Genomic DNA, 15443 nt, shown 5'->3' on the forward strand with positions numbered 1-15443 from the left:
ATATATGAATCTTTCCTTTAATGGTGCTCAATCAAATCAGGATGTCCTTCCCAAACCCCTGACACCTGCCCGCAGTTACACCGGGACGCCCTGATGCCATCAGATCACCCAGCCATGACACGCGCTCTCCCCGTTGCTCCAAAGTCAGTCTCCGTTAAACAAAGCAGCATCATGCTCCTCTCTCGCGGCCGGGGGCCGATTGGCTGCTATCCCTCCCCATCAGGCGGCCGCTGATTGGACGGCTCCTCTCCTCCGCCGGCTGCCGCCTCCCCCCTCCACGAGCGTGCAGCGCGAGACACGGAGCAGAGGAGGCATCCGCGCGGTGTGGAGCGGACGGTGCTCGGCTGCGAGGACGAGTTGGAGCGACGGGACGCGGAGAACAACACCGGTAGGTGTCCAGAAATGCTTTCAAATACGGTGTGTCTCCGGTGTGTGCGGCGCTGGGCGCTTTCTAGGCACTAATTGCTCGCTTCACGCGCTCTGCCGCTTCCGGACGGATGCTGCTCGTGGAAGTGAAATTGAGTTAACGGCTGTTTTGTTTATGGAGGTGCTGTTTGACCCTTGCTGTGGCACTTAATGTGTGCTCTCCTGTTCTGTGGCAGAGAGGACTGTGTTGGTAATGGTTGACTGTAACAGAATTTAAACTTGCCTTGACGGTGACGTTACTTCCAAACATTTTAGTTTGAGGGTGCACCGTTACCTGCCGCACTGTACGGGCAGGCAGCGGTGTGTGGGGCAGCTGCTGCCACTGTGTGAGCTTAGCATGTAGTCATTCACTTAATGTGTCGTTGCCATCATTTAATTTCAACTTGGCTCGCCTGTGTTTGCTTTATTGGCTTTTATGTGTGTGAGAGGAGAAGAGAGCAAAGCAGAGGCAGGATAAATCCGGATAAGTAGATGAGAGCATTGTGCCTTTCATAATGCTGTGCACTTTATAGCCTAATATCAAGTACAATGATTTATCTGGCTGCTAATCCACGTCACTTAACATGAACTAGTAAAATCCATCAGCTCTGTTGTGTCATTGCATAAAGGAATCAGTGTGAGCATGCTGTGCTCCATCACTCCGTCAGATGCTGCTCCACTCCTCCAAGGAAGTGGAAGGGACAGTTAAAATGGATATAACCCTCTGTGGCAAGCTGCTCAATAGGATTTTACCTTGTAGTGGAGGGGTCATAACAACAATTCACGGCCAGTGTCTCTGCTCGCTGTGAACAGTGTGCCTAAGCCTCTGCAAAATCCATTTCTAGAGATTTATTTTGACAGTTGCTTTGAAACCTGAATGCCACAGATCTCAGACGCATCTCCCCCCTACAGGACTGATCCTCTTTTTGGAATTACACCGCTCCTTGAAGTGGTTACATCAATACTTCTTCACACTGTTTCTTGTCGTGGAGTAATACCAGAGAAGCAAGCTTGGCTCTTTTGTGAGCACCGTGGCTTTCAACCTTACACCGCCGCCTGGGTCGTTAATACCGGCAGCCCTGCCAAATTCTCTCATTTAAGCCTGTGTGCTGGCGCATGACCAGATACTGATATTGTATGAGTTGGGGGGGGGGGATGTTCCATTTAATTTCAGAAATGTCCCACAGTCCTCCATTTATCTCCCGTGACATGAAATACAGTGGTTTAATCTCAATTAGGCAATGACATATCAGAATGGGTACCCCACACATGGATGGCCGCAGATGACAGTGATGAACATGGGGTTGGAGGTCTAGTTTGGTGAACTGAAGGTTACACAAGAACTGGTGGTGTAGGGAAAAATAATTGATCTCAGCTTACTTGACTTCATCTTACAATTTCCATTTTTGCTCTTGGCAGACTGTGACTGTCAAGCCTCTGTTTGATAAAGCCGGATCTTGATAGAAGTCATTGTCTGTCTTTAAAGATCCAACAAATGTTGAGATTTAGAAGCTATTTCCAGAGCTAGGTTTAGATCACAGCTGATAACTTCCACACCACAGCTGTTAGTTTTTAAAAAAGATTATAATAACGACTATAGTTCAATAACAGCCCCTCCGAGTTTCCTCCATATGATGCCTTCAGGTTCCCCAAATCAGTCATTTTCACCCCCTTTTTAAAGGAGCAGTGTGTTTGGATTTAGCAGCATTGAGCTGTGAGGACTGCAGATTGCAACCAGCTGAAACTTTCCCATGTGCAAAGCGTGAACTCCTGGTTAAAATGCCTTCATTGTTCATTCGCCCCTTTTACACTGGCTGTTCAAGGCAGGGGTTTGATGTTCTGTTACTTTGCCCTGCTGTTCTTTATAAAAGGTACGATAGTGAAATGAGGGGATAGATTTGTCTGGCCTGTGTTTGGATGTTACAGGTGTGATGTTTTAAAGACGTGTTATATGTGCAACCTACTGGAGATTTAAAAGCAGCTAATAGCAGTTAGTGGCTAACTCAAATGAGAAGAACAGCAGCTAAAAATATCTGCAGTTTCACGTTAAAAATCAGTGTTTTCCCAACGCATTTTGTCTCATCGCTGAGATGCTTTTAACCGGGGTGGCAAATGCAAAATGAATGTGCCTATCTAGAACCAGTGTCGGGTTTGTCCGTTCCTGGCTACTGTAGAAAAATGGCGGTGCAAGATGGCAGACTGCTTGAATGAGGACCTGCTCCCTATGTATTTTATTTTCCATTTCTGCTAGGGCTGCATAAGATGCAAAAAAAGTTGTGATATTTTGACAGATATTGAAATTTGGATATGAGTTGTGATTTCAGTTGAAGTCGTAATTTTTGCTTTTCGTGTCAGTGAAAAAAAATTTGATTTTTGCTGGGGTCTGTACCAAACAAGTATGTTCCCATACAGTACGTCTGAAATATGACGTGTTGGCTGGGGCATCTCTGTAGTACCACAATGCTTCATTTATAATATGTTGTGACACATTTTACCTTTAACAAAAAAATTGTAGCTCCCAGTCAAACCTACACACTGTGCCTTTAAAATCGTAGTAGTAGTAAAACACTATTAAACACTTGTGAGGCTCATCACAGCTCTTATATCTATAAATAGGTTGTGTACATCTGCTGTGTTGTGAATTACATCTTATTGACATCCTGCGAGAGGAAGCAAGCCCCTGGGTGTGCATCTCACAGGCTGGTTTTAACTCATTTAACCCCTGTGTTGGGGATTTATACGTGAAGGCATCCTGCCTGTCAGAGTTATTGGGCGAACGTGACACACAGAATTGATCTTTTGAAATGCTCCACATTAAATAACTTGATGCCATTCTCACTCATAGTGCCGATTAGGAGATTGAAGATTTTATTTGGCTGAAATGAATCTGGAAGCAGAAACCCTCAGGCAAGACCAGATTCTTTTAATTACATCATATTTTTGCCCTGGAAGTGATCGGAATTCGATTTGCGGTGCAACAACGCGCTCCCAGATGAGATAAACTATTTGTGACAGTGATGAATGACATTAGTAAAGAGGGCTACAGGAAAGTGTATCACAAACCAGCTTATTAACTCAGAATTTCAATGCACTTATGCTTTTGCCGTTGCCTTTCTTGTCAACACAATTTAAATGGGAAATCTGTCAGTTAGTGGGTTGCTGTTTGTTACGGCGTGCGTTGGCATTTTGGTGCCCCCGGGGAACATACGCTGTTTTGTCAGAATCTCCTTTGGAAGCTGCTGCTTTATAAAGACCTTTTGCTGACGTTCAATTTAGCTTTTTTCTCGCTGTCACCACCATTGGTTTAATTTAATGTTTGGCAAACATGATGTGCCATTCATCATCAGGATTTAGTGTCAGTCACTCAGAGTCTTTCTGCATCAACATTCAACCATCATACAGCAGAGAATCCATCACAGAAGAGGAAGAGATACCAATTTCTCTGCTGAGTTAGGGGCATGGCCGCAATCATAGATATATGATTGTGGACTCGTTGGCAAGCATATATCATATACCCACATGACCAGCTGTGATTGACATCATCAGGTTTCAACACATTCTGCTGTTGTGGGAAATATGAGAAATCAAGGAAAGTGACAATGCTTCCTCTCTGCACTGAGCACCACTGGATGGTGACTTTCATATATTCAAGGCTGAATTTTCCTTTGATAAAAGCAGTTGTACAATACTCCAATACTCAGTGCAGGGTTCCTACGAGGCTCAGGTGGTATCACTGTATAACAGCATATCAGGCTATTTAGAAAATATGATTTTCAATACTCTCAAAAATGTAGACCCTCATCTTTCTATTAACCTCGTACTGGAGAGGCTCTACTGAGGATGTATGATATGTAGTGCACATTAAGTGTCACTAGAGGTCAGTAAGGTGCAACTCGAGTGGTAGGGATAATGTTACAGGACCGACTGCAAAGAGCGGCCCGTGTCATGCCTGCAACAGCAGAGAGTGAGCAGAGTTGGTGATTGTTGGAACAGTGGACTAACTAGACGACTAAAAAGACTAGCCAAGGCTATTAAGCTAGTCTTAGTTATGTCAAAGAGAGAAACTTGAATTAAGAAGGTGTGGCTTTATTTTTCAGTAGTGAAAGTAGGTGTACTGTAAGAGAATATTACCTTACTTAACATTTTGTGAGTTCAATTTGTCTATTTATTAGACTGGAAATGCCAAGAGAGCTTGCAGAACATAGCAGAGTCGCCATTCAGCGGGGTTCGGGGTAGCGCCACAGACAAATACCGTCATATACCGTGTACGCTGGTGAAATTCCGGAAAAAACAGATATTGCCGCAGCCTAGTTTCCACTGTCATGAAATTCCTGGTAAAGTTATGAAATAAGAAAAACTGTTTTCCAGGCCTGGAAATGGTTTGGAATTAAAATAATGTTTTGGAAAAGTTCTGTATACACATTGTTTTTGCTGTTGTTTAAAATATGTTCATGGAAATCTGAAAACATGTTTAACATTACGGGAAATACCTTCCTTGTATTAACAATTTAAGGCCTATTGCTGCACTGTGTGACTGTTTTAATGTTGCTAGCATCATGTGATACACATAGACCAGACCGGCTACGCTGCATTGCCAAGGCCACGTCCCCTTTTGGGAGAAAGAAACACCTTGTCACTTCAGGGCACAAACAGGACACTGCCAAAAAGCTGTTGTGTAGTGGGTTAACTAAGGCTTCCACGTTGAGATCTGAGACATAAAAGATATGTTTATATTCACCTTCAGTGTGATAAATTGCTAAATGATGCTGGTGACAGTTATTACTGATGGATAGATTCAGTGGGAGGCTGTTGCGGTAACGTTACAGTCATCCAGTATTGCATCATCAGCTTAGATTTGTTTCTATTAACAGGTTGGTGATTCACAGACAGCACTTAGCCTAACAATACCTGGCGATTCAATTGTGATTCAGACGTCTATGATATCCCACCAGTGTGTTGCGTCATTGATCCACTCGACCGTGGAAAGACTGAAGGGACATAACGCGGATCAACCTTAATCTGTAAAGGTATTGCAAACGCTCAGGTGCAGGCAAGATCGCAGAATAATTAATAGACATGTCTATAAAACAGTGTATGTGCCGTCTGGTCTTTTGGCACATGCAGCTAGGTGGCGGTGGAAATGTCTAATAAGTGTTAGCAGTTTACTCTTTTGCAAAGGCCTGGGAAGTGTGTGTTGAATAATGAGTGGTTACATAGTTATGCAGGTCTACCTGTTCAAAACTTAGGAAATATTATGGAGAAGTTATGGAAAGTTTAAAATGCATTGGTAAAAATGTTTGGGAACCCTGTCAGTGCTAATGCTGTTTTCCTCCAGTACATAGCTACACTGCATGTCTTTCCCTGTATGCACCTGGGTGGCTACTGTCCTGCCTAAGTGACAGACTGACAGTCACAAAATGCTAAATATACATAGAGGGAAATGTGTTATCTGCTGTGAGCCAAACATTTAAGCCAATATGTCCATATAGCAGTAATATTTTCCTGCACCAGTGTCAACAAGACAAGTGCCTCATCACTGACTGTACTTTTTGTTGAGTTCAGTGTGTCACTTCACTCTTTAAGAGTTTTCACTAAACTTAGTGCTGAATGCTAATTTCATTTCATAACTTTATAAACAAGTGCAGGCACTAAATTGCAAGAGCCATGATTTTAATTATAGCTGACATAAATAATTGTTTAACAAGCAGTAGCAAGAGAAGCTTAAGATGACAACAATGGAGTTCACTGGCTGTGAAGACAACAGATAAATTTACACCGTCAGTCTTAATTATGTGAGTGGAAAATATAAAAATAATCTGTTGGCTGTTGTCGAGCTAAGGAGCGCTCTGCATGCCAGTGTCTATACATTTAAGCTTGGCCAAAGGCAGGGACAGGCTCTGATAAAGGGTTTAATTTTGGAGTTATTTCCAAGTAACTGACTGGTTCATGTTAAAAAAACCATGCAAAATGACATAATACATGAGGTACTTTCTTTGAGTCCTTGGCGCCACTGACTGTTGAGCTTATCTTTATTGCATTTGTGCTGACATTTGAACGTTTTCTGATGTAAATGTCTTGCCTTTCATTTCATTTTCTTTTGGCTTTGCTGACAGACGGGGACTAGCCGCTTTAACATGTGGAAACATGATGCCCACCCCTTTGCCTTGCGTGGCAAAGGCATAACCCAATGTCGAGTGACAACATTGGGTTATGCCTTTGCAACATTGGGTTATATCTTTGCCATTGCAAAGGCATAACCCAATGTTGTCTGTCTCTGATCGGCTAGTACTCTTGAGTTGGTTAGGTTAAGGCAGTAGGAGTGAGATAATTGACCATATATAAAGATGGGTGATGGGTGACATGACGTCCCTAAAAGTGAGGCCAAAACATTTTAGTCGCCCCCTGGTGGCTGGCTGCAGTATAGGTCATAAACTGCACCCTTCTAAGTTAGCGTATAGGACGTGGGCCAAACTGAAAGATCAAAGTACACGTTGAAGATGGTTTCTGTCATTTTAAGTAGGTCTTATCACACTGTCATGTGCTCAAGTGTTATTTTAAGTTATTTGATGCTATTAAAAGAAGGTATGACATCATAATTGACAGCTGTGTGTGCCAGTCGAGTTCCTGCAATCAACTGTGTTACCTGTGATTAGGTCTGAAGGTGGGAACTTGATACTGCGCAGACTCGGGCTCCAAATGACCTCACCAGCGCAAGAGGGCAGTGGTCATGTCTGATGAAGGGCCCGTGTCCGAAACGTCGCATGTGTTATTTATCGTTTTTGGATGTATGTGCTGTTTTTTGAGACTTCAGTGGACATTTTAGCTTATTTTTTGTGCAGTGGGAGGAAGTGGACACAGGGACCGTCCTGGGTTGGTCCCCATGTCATGGTTTTGGTCTCTGTTTCAGAACCATTTGACCATTATTGATAATTCTTCCATTTTCTGCACATGTCCATCTCACTGAGCAGTAGGATATTTTAGATGCTCCCTTGCTCCTTGGACATGTCTCCAGGGGGTGTTGGAATTGTTGACCCTGACCTCTTTACCAGAGGCGGGGCATATAAATAGATCATTTCCCTCAGGGAATCAATGGAGTATCGCATTGTTGTTCGTCGCTTGACTTGGTTTCTGAATAATTGATGACCAAATTGTTCAATTTAATCGCAGCATTGGGAAGCAAACCAATGGAGGAGAGCACTGCCCAGTTGCCCATTTTCCTGCAGAATTAATGGCCACTGTGTAACAGCTCATAATTTACAATGCATTAGATACTATGACTGCCCTGCTACGCTGTAATTACTGATAGGAGGAGGCTGTAACTTGCAATGCTGTCATCTTTTATAAGGTCTTGAGTTTTGTGTTACTGTGGCTGTAGCATTTCTCTCTGATTCTTTTCTTTCTCCGAGGGCGTTCACTGGGGTTTCACATTGATGTGCTCTGACCTATGCTGTTCCTCCAGACTGGCTCCCTCTCTTGCCCCCTCTCTTTCAGTCCCGCTCTCTCCGTCTCTGTGGAGAAGGGCTTGGAGAGCTACACAGGCGGCTATGTGTTTCATCTGTTGAGCTCAGCTAGTTGTGATCATGTCTGTGACTGCCGTCCAAAGTTTATTGGATCATCTGATAATCTTGTTGGCCAGAGCTGCGCCACGTGTGTCCCCAGCTCTGCATATGACTCTGTAGGCACAGATGATAGATTCAAATCCAACCGCACCATACTGTGATCATACTGATTTATACCCACCAGCTCTTTCGACAACATGGCACATGAAAACAAACAATAAACAGCTTGGTTGTTTGTTATTATCTGGCTTTATTGACTGGGTCTGACACAAAAACATGTGTGCCACAGTTACAGTCGCAGCAAGGCGAGACAAAATAACATGTTGTCATCCATTTCCCAGTTTTTGTTTACAAAAATGACAAATGATAAGGAGTAATATGCTGTTATTATTTAAAAAGCTCAGCTGGCAGATGTCTTGTCATGTTTTCCTGAAGACAACAGCCCAGCACAACATGAAAAGGCTGACCCAAAATGACATTCACGTCCTCATCTCTGGGGCATGTCAGGTTGATGAGGTGATTTACTTACTGCTGCAGCCAGGCCGGATAAAACAGCAAGGTGATTACATTGTTCAATAATGCTTAGTTTGTCAGGGGAGTCTTGGTTAAGTGCTGAATTGCATTTTATTCCCTTTGTGCACAGCTCTGTGGGTCACGGCAGTTCATTTTTATGACCAAAGTCGTATCACACAGCAGGTTTGAGGGAGGGAGAGCAGGGCTGTGCTAGCTTTCTGCCGCTCCCCCGCATCCTGTTATCTCATACTCTACCAGATGTGGTTGCATGTTGGCTGCCGTCGCCTTCCCATTTCCACACGCAAGGCTCTGCTGCAAAGCTTGCCGAGCCCCCACCGCCACCACACTTGGCATGGGATGAGTGCAGAGTGGAGTCTCCTAGCCCTGTTTTTTTTTTAATTGGGTTCTGATGACGGGACTTTGCCGGTTTGCCAAGCTGGCCGGCGCGACTATTGCTGTCTCCCAGTTCCCCCCACGGTCAAGTAGATGATTGGATTTTCATCGGAGTGGTCAAATAGCGGGGGGATATAAGGGCAGGGACCCTATCAGCTGTCTCCCTGTGTAACTCTACAGGCTGTTTGGCCTCTCCAAGCACTGAATTTATAATACTGGGAAGCCTTGTTTGCGTTAGGGCATGCTTCCTTCCGCCTTATCTCTGCTACCGCATGGATACCTTGTCACTCTAATTTTGAGGTTGTGAATTGCAAGTTTATGTTGAGCATATTTGGAAGCCCTGTGGCTTATAAAACACATTCAAAACCACCCGTTTTTAAAATTCATGCTCCAATAAGAAGGCTGTTTTCCTCAATTAGAGTGAAAGACCTCTGGAAGACATGTTGAACAGCAGCATTGTGTCTCCCCTATGCCTCTCCACTTTGAAGGCAGATGCTAAGAGAAAGCATCATAATTTTTTTAAGTCTGGTTCCCCCCTCCTCACTCTAATCCTCTTTCAGGAAGTGCAACATGGTTCCAGGCTGATATGTGTATGCAGCAGGGTGCGGGGGGGAAATGGGAGTCAGAGTCATGCTGTTTTTATTTCTCGAGCTAAATTAATTAAATACAGAGAGTCGCCACAGAGGAAGATGTTTACTTTTATTTTGGGAGGCTGTATGTGTAACATTTTGTACTGCTTTCGGCGTAATTTGGTAGGTGATATTAATATCTTCCTGTATGCACGGTTGATTTCAATCAGCATCTGCTCTCAACGAGCACACATTCCTCAGTGGACCCGACTAACCCATTTGAATAGTCGTGTGTTTGACTCCTCGGCCTAATTATGGAGTGTGCACTATTATGTGTGCACAAACACCATACAGAATATCATCAATCTTAGACAAACTAGATGCAGCCCAATTATACGAGGTATGTTTGATACTCTTGATGCGTCTTTAAGCGACTTAATCCTTCGAGGCCTTTATGTAAATTTGACATTTGCCTCTCAAAATTCTTCCGACCAAATTGATTTTGAGGGCAGGCAGATTTAATGTGGAGCAATCTTATCCCTATCTTATCCCAGTTGGTCTTGTTAACTGCCTCCACTGTCTGCTGTAAGACGAAAAATGTATTTACATGAGACTGACAGACCTAGATAATAGAGTTTCAGAGCTGACCTTCTGGACAGAACAGATGGTTCGTTTCAAAGAGTTGAGAGGTTGATCGTGATCTCTTCTGCATCTGCTCTTGCTGATGAAGTGAAGCTGCAGCAGGTTACCATATGCACACAGTGCGATGATATGTTGAGTCTAGGTGCTTTTATCCTGGTCGAGGCTGTGACGCCAGATTTCACAAGCTCATATTGCACATTAGATTTGTACATGCGTAGCTTTTGTGCTATTTGAAACACAAAGCAGTGCTTCACTTTAGTGGAAAAACCTTATAGAAGTTTGAGTTTAGTCGATATCCAGCTCTGGCTGCTTCAGGGATTCACTGCCACTGCTCTCACTAAGGATTTTTTCTTCAGCTCTCAATATTGATGAATGCAAAAAGGATGAATAACTCCCTGAAAAGTTAGAAGAGCTTGGAAAGCAAGTCAAAAAGTGTATACTTGGTATTATACTATTTCTTTTTTACTGCCCCCTGGAGAGGCTGCAATTACATTAATTAATCTTCCGATTGTTTTTTTTTTCCTTTTTATCAATAACCGCTGCCTAACGAGGTCCTTCACAAAAAAAAAAGTTTTAAATCCAAAGACCGATGCCTAAAAGAAAACTACGATGACCACGGATGAGTCCCGCAGTGTTCTTCTGATGTAGCACTATCCTTACTTCATCCGGCGACCAATGTAAACTCAACTGCTTTCTTAAACCACCACAAAGTAAAAGAACACCCTTAAAAAAGAAAAAGTTATCAACCAAAGGCGTTGTTATATATCGGCATATTGGATGTTTGCAAAATGAAGCAGACGATCTGAACCCATTTCAAAGGCAAGTTTGAGATAAATGTTTTCGATCACATAAATCATCATAAATCATATATATTTTGATTTGAATTCTATCATCCTTTTAGCCGTAACTATGATGATGGTTGCATGCAGGGTAAAGAAATCACTGAAGGTGGCTGAGGTGTTGCAGGAGGAACGATTTCTTTTCATGTAGGAGCGAGTTGCTGGAATGTTTAGCCTTGGAGGAAGTATTTCTATTGTACAGGAGGCTGCAGGGTTATATAAGTGTGTTTTTACACTTTTAGAGCACTATAGAGTATGCACTTAAAGCACAGATACAGGACAAGAGTGTATCTTTAATATTTGCTCTGTGTTCTCGAAGACTTTGGTCTCATTTATTCCTTTTCTTGACTGGGAACAGCTGTGAGGAAGCCTCAAAAGGTCAAATAACACTAAGTCAAGCCTGAATGATAATAGAAGACCTTTATTCAGCACATATTCTTGCTCTCGTTCCACCTTTTGTATTTTTCCATTTTCATTTTGCTAGCTTTAGGTCAGAGTCTTTGAAATAAAATGGAGATCATGCACTTAAAATATGTATACATTGATTTTGACTGCTTTGGCCTTTGTGAAGATAGAAAATGTGTGTAGTACATAGAAGTGAAATAATTTATTAATCAACAATTTTGATAATAGATCAAGCAAATATGAACAGAACTCCAGTTTTTCAGATGGGAATATTTACTGGTTTTCTTAAGCCCAACTCAGACCAAAGATTTGTGACGATACAAAGATGTTTCAGAACGTGGCAGGAAAAGGTTGCAGTGGTGTGAACTGGCCCGACTGAGCTCGTCTCAAGCTGGCTGATGGTGTCAGCTCAGCTGCGACTTAGATTGTCAGGTCATAAGCCAATCGTCTTGTAGCGAAGGTAGCTTGCTATGGCATTCTCTGACAACAGCCAAGCCCAAGCCTGTCTCATTTACATTCCAGTGACTGTTGACACGTATATCCGTCTTCGTCCTCATGGTGTGTTGCGTTTGATGGTGGGTTGAAGCTGCTGCCTGCTGTATGTGCACATGTCTTTTAGTCTTTTCTTGTACCTGAAAAGCGAGAGGTTAGAACAGAAGTGAATGGTAGACCAGCTGATTGCAAGTAGTTGTAAGTCTTTGGTAGTGATTAAATACATTTGGGTTTTTGACCTGTTGGATGGACAGAAAGACATTTCAAGCCATCAGCTTGGGCTCTGGCAAATTGAGACATCCATTTTTCACATTTTTTTGACATTTATTCTACCAAATGATTGATAGGGAAAAAAAAAATCCCTGAAAATAGGAATGCACCCATTTTTCGGCGGAATATGGGTATTGGCTTATATTTTCCTTGTTGACTGCCATTGGCCTATCGGCAAATACAATGACATTCACCAATGGCAGTGGCTGAGGTTTATCTGATGTGTCAGGCTAAAAAGCCAGGCTCCAAACTAACAGTGTCCCGTCATCGCAGGGACAATAGAAAATGTGTTTTGGACAAAAACAGATCTTGTCTTGGACACCTTCGGGATGAAAGGATGCAGTAAACTTACTATTGATGCGTACTCATAATTAACGTGCACGTCTGAATTTGTGCTGTTTCAAAGATAGTGCACTGAAGTGCTGAATAACTTTAAAACATTTCAGATATATCCTTACAATAAAGATTTCTTTGATTGTCTGTAACTATCTGTATCGGTCTAGAATTTTATAATCAGTGCATCCCTACTAAAAAATAATCAGCAGCCCTCGTGTTAGACGACAAAGAAAAAACAACACCAAGTCGATATGTGTTATTATCACGCAGGCCACAAAGGCCCATGTGGTTGAAACACTGACAAATGAAAAACAATACTGGGAGTATATCTGAGGAAGTGTACACACACTCAATTTTTCCTTTTTATTTATTGCAGCAGACATAGTTTATTTGTTGTTTGACTGTGCTCTCACAGTGGCACAGGGGTACAAAAAATTCTTCCCCTTGAGCAGCTAAGAAGACATGGGGATAGAGGCAAAACACATTTGAGGTTTGTTTGGTATAATCTTTTCTTGGAGCGTGTTTATTCTCAGGGCACTTTTTTGTTATATTTGTACTCCAGGCAAACAATGCACATTCATCTTTGCAGAAAAGCCTGTAAATATGTTGTGTGGTGATTTGAATACTATATGTTGCACTCCATTAGCCACTGATTTTTGACTTCATACATGCTTTGCAATATGAATGCTGTGATGTGTGAATGATAAATGACTCGTCTGAAGCGCCAGCTCTGAAGATCCCTTTATCTGCTTAGATTACTTAAAGAATGTCTGTCTTTTCCGGTTGCCTTCACAGACAAAATAATGTAACCGGGCCGGGCTAATGTGTGTTCTGGTAAGATGCACACTGTGTCCTCTCTAATATGTGAACCCCATGCATTTTTCACGATGCGGTTGATTACATTCTCTGGATGATTTTTCATATTTAATCAGCTTCAGGCGCTTTGGGTTTTACTTACACAAGAGTGGCCATTAATATTCAGTGTATCCACATTACAGACATGCATTTACTTTATTTGCATTCACCGCTATGTCTTTGTTTTGTGGACTTATAGAGTAGTCTTAGTCGAAATAATGTATTTAGTACTTAGCGTTTGGTGATATTACCCCTAATTCTGTGTTTTGAGGGATTATTATTAAGCCTGTGGTATAACTGTAGCATTTTCATCCCTTCTAATGAATTTTAATTGATATCTAGTCAGTGATTCATCTTCAAATAACACTGATTTAATCACATTTTATATTGAAGGTTCCCAGGAAAATAGTGAAAGCTGGAATGATAATGAGGATCATAATTGCACCTGAAAGCAACAAAACAAGGATACTGCAATAATGTGGAGCAAAAGCTGTCAGCTGGAAAGAAAATAACTTTCTGTTAATATACCTGATTTATGCAGAAAGCACACAAATAATGTCATTTTCTTCATGTGGATATGGTGTGATTGGCTGTTTGCTCGCTCGCCAGCTCAGCAGGTAGTCTTGATATCTGCATCATTTTTCATTCATTCATCACTGTCACCATCCATCTTGCCTGAGGGGAAAGCAGCGTTGGCTCAATCGTGGGCACCTGGTGACCTTTCCGGCAAGAATCCGCCGTGGGGAAAATTTGTTGCAGAGTCATTTGATTCAGCTGAGTTATCACTGATGCATCCCAACCATGGGTTTGCTGCTGTGTCACCCCTGTTCTATCTTGTTATAGAGAGCAAACACAAAACTCTCATAATAAAAGACACATTCACCTGTTTTTATATGGAGAGAAAGCAGGACAGCCTGGCACCATCATCTGTTTGCCGCCGCCATGACGGTTCTCCTATTCACTTCGACATATAAACAGCCCATGTGTAATGAACCAGAGGATGATGGTCCTGCTTTGTGGTTTGTAGGATTGCAGCTCTGACTCCCCACTGCATTTGAGATGTGTTTGATGTGCTGTGACGCCTAAAAATGGCACAATAGTCCTGCAGGTTCAAAGCCAAGCACACAGCTTTCCCCATGCATGACAAATAGGACACACAGGAGCATTTCACGGCAACAAGCTACAGTTCACCTGTCATTTTGGCCAACACTGATGGTGAAAAGCTTGGCTGTTAGTCTGTCATCGGATAAAGATGTGTCAACCAGGGCTGCCCTCTTAAAGGTCCAGTGTGTGGGATGTAGTGGCATCTACTGGTGAGGTTGCAAAACTGAAGCTTCTCCTGTGCGGTGGCCATCGCACAAATGTCAATAGGAAACAAAATGGTGGAGTCTGAGGGGGAGGACTCGTTCTGTATGTAGGTACTGTATAAAGAGCTCTTTCTAAGGTAACGAAAGCAGAACAGTTCTTATTTTTAGGTGATATACACTACTAGAAACATTGTTATGAATATTATTTACTACTTCTGCCAAATGATGGCCCTAATTCCTACACTCTGGACCTTTAATGTCAATTAATAAAATGATATATTATTTGAATCTGTCCTTTTTTTTTTTTTTTTCTTTGTCAGCTGCGTCATTACACGCAGGATCCCAAGAAAACAGTATGGCAGGCTGTAACCTGTAACCACCAAATGATTGGCACTGCTAGCTACCTAATATTAGTTCCCACCTGACCCAGGTGGTGTGCAGTGCAGAACAGCCAAGGAACCAGTGGAGACTGGAGGTAGGGTGGTGGGCATGTTTCCTCATGTTAATGCTGCTCGCTGGCTGCCTGACAGCTTTCTAACAGAAAATAGAATATGAAAAGACAATCACAAAACATTAAAATTTCACCACCTCTAAATGGATAGGGCTTTAACATGCAGTCAGTGGAGCGCAAAACTAAAAGGAAAGACCTCTTTTACTTTACTTTTTTACACTGAAAATTAACTGATTAGATATCTCTAATTGTGAGTGTTGTGTTGTCTTTTCCTGGTTTTCAATGTGACACAGAGAAGTGCGGGCATAAGGTTTGTTATGTATGCTCCACCTTTCGTCTTGTCGGGAAAAACTTCGAGCATATCCCTTTTATTGGAATGTTATCACTTATTTTAGTGTCTCCATGAT

The 15443-nt window shown here is 42.3% G+C and overlaps 1 protein-coding gene across 4 annotated transcripts in view; it reads left to right on the forward strand.

The window, feature by feature from the left end:
• The first annotated feature begins 277 nt into the window (after positions 1-277).
• The window catches only part of LOC126402049 (beta-1,3-galactosyltransferase 1-like), a 119114-nt gene continuing 103948 nt past the window's right edge, over positions 278-15443 (forward strand). For 3 of the 4 annotated variants that reach the window (XM_050063704.1, XM_050063705.1, XM_050063706.1), the window contains exon 1: positions 278-388. The gene's annotated coding sequence lies outside the window, so the exon portion shown is untranslated. The remainder of the gene's footprint in view (positions 389-15443) is intronic. The other variant, XM_050063707.1, reaches the window with a different exon arrangement.

The sequence above is a fragment of the Epinephelus moara genome, chromosome 15 (assembly GCF_006386435.1).
Source record: "Epinephelus moara isolate mb chromosome 15, YSFRI_EMoa_1.0, whole genome shotgun sequence".
Taxonomy (NCBI): Eukaryota; Metazoa; Chordata; class Actinopteri; order Perciformes; family Serranidae; genus Epinephelus; species Epinephelus moara.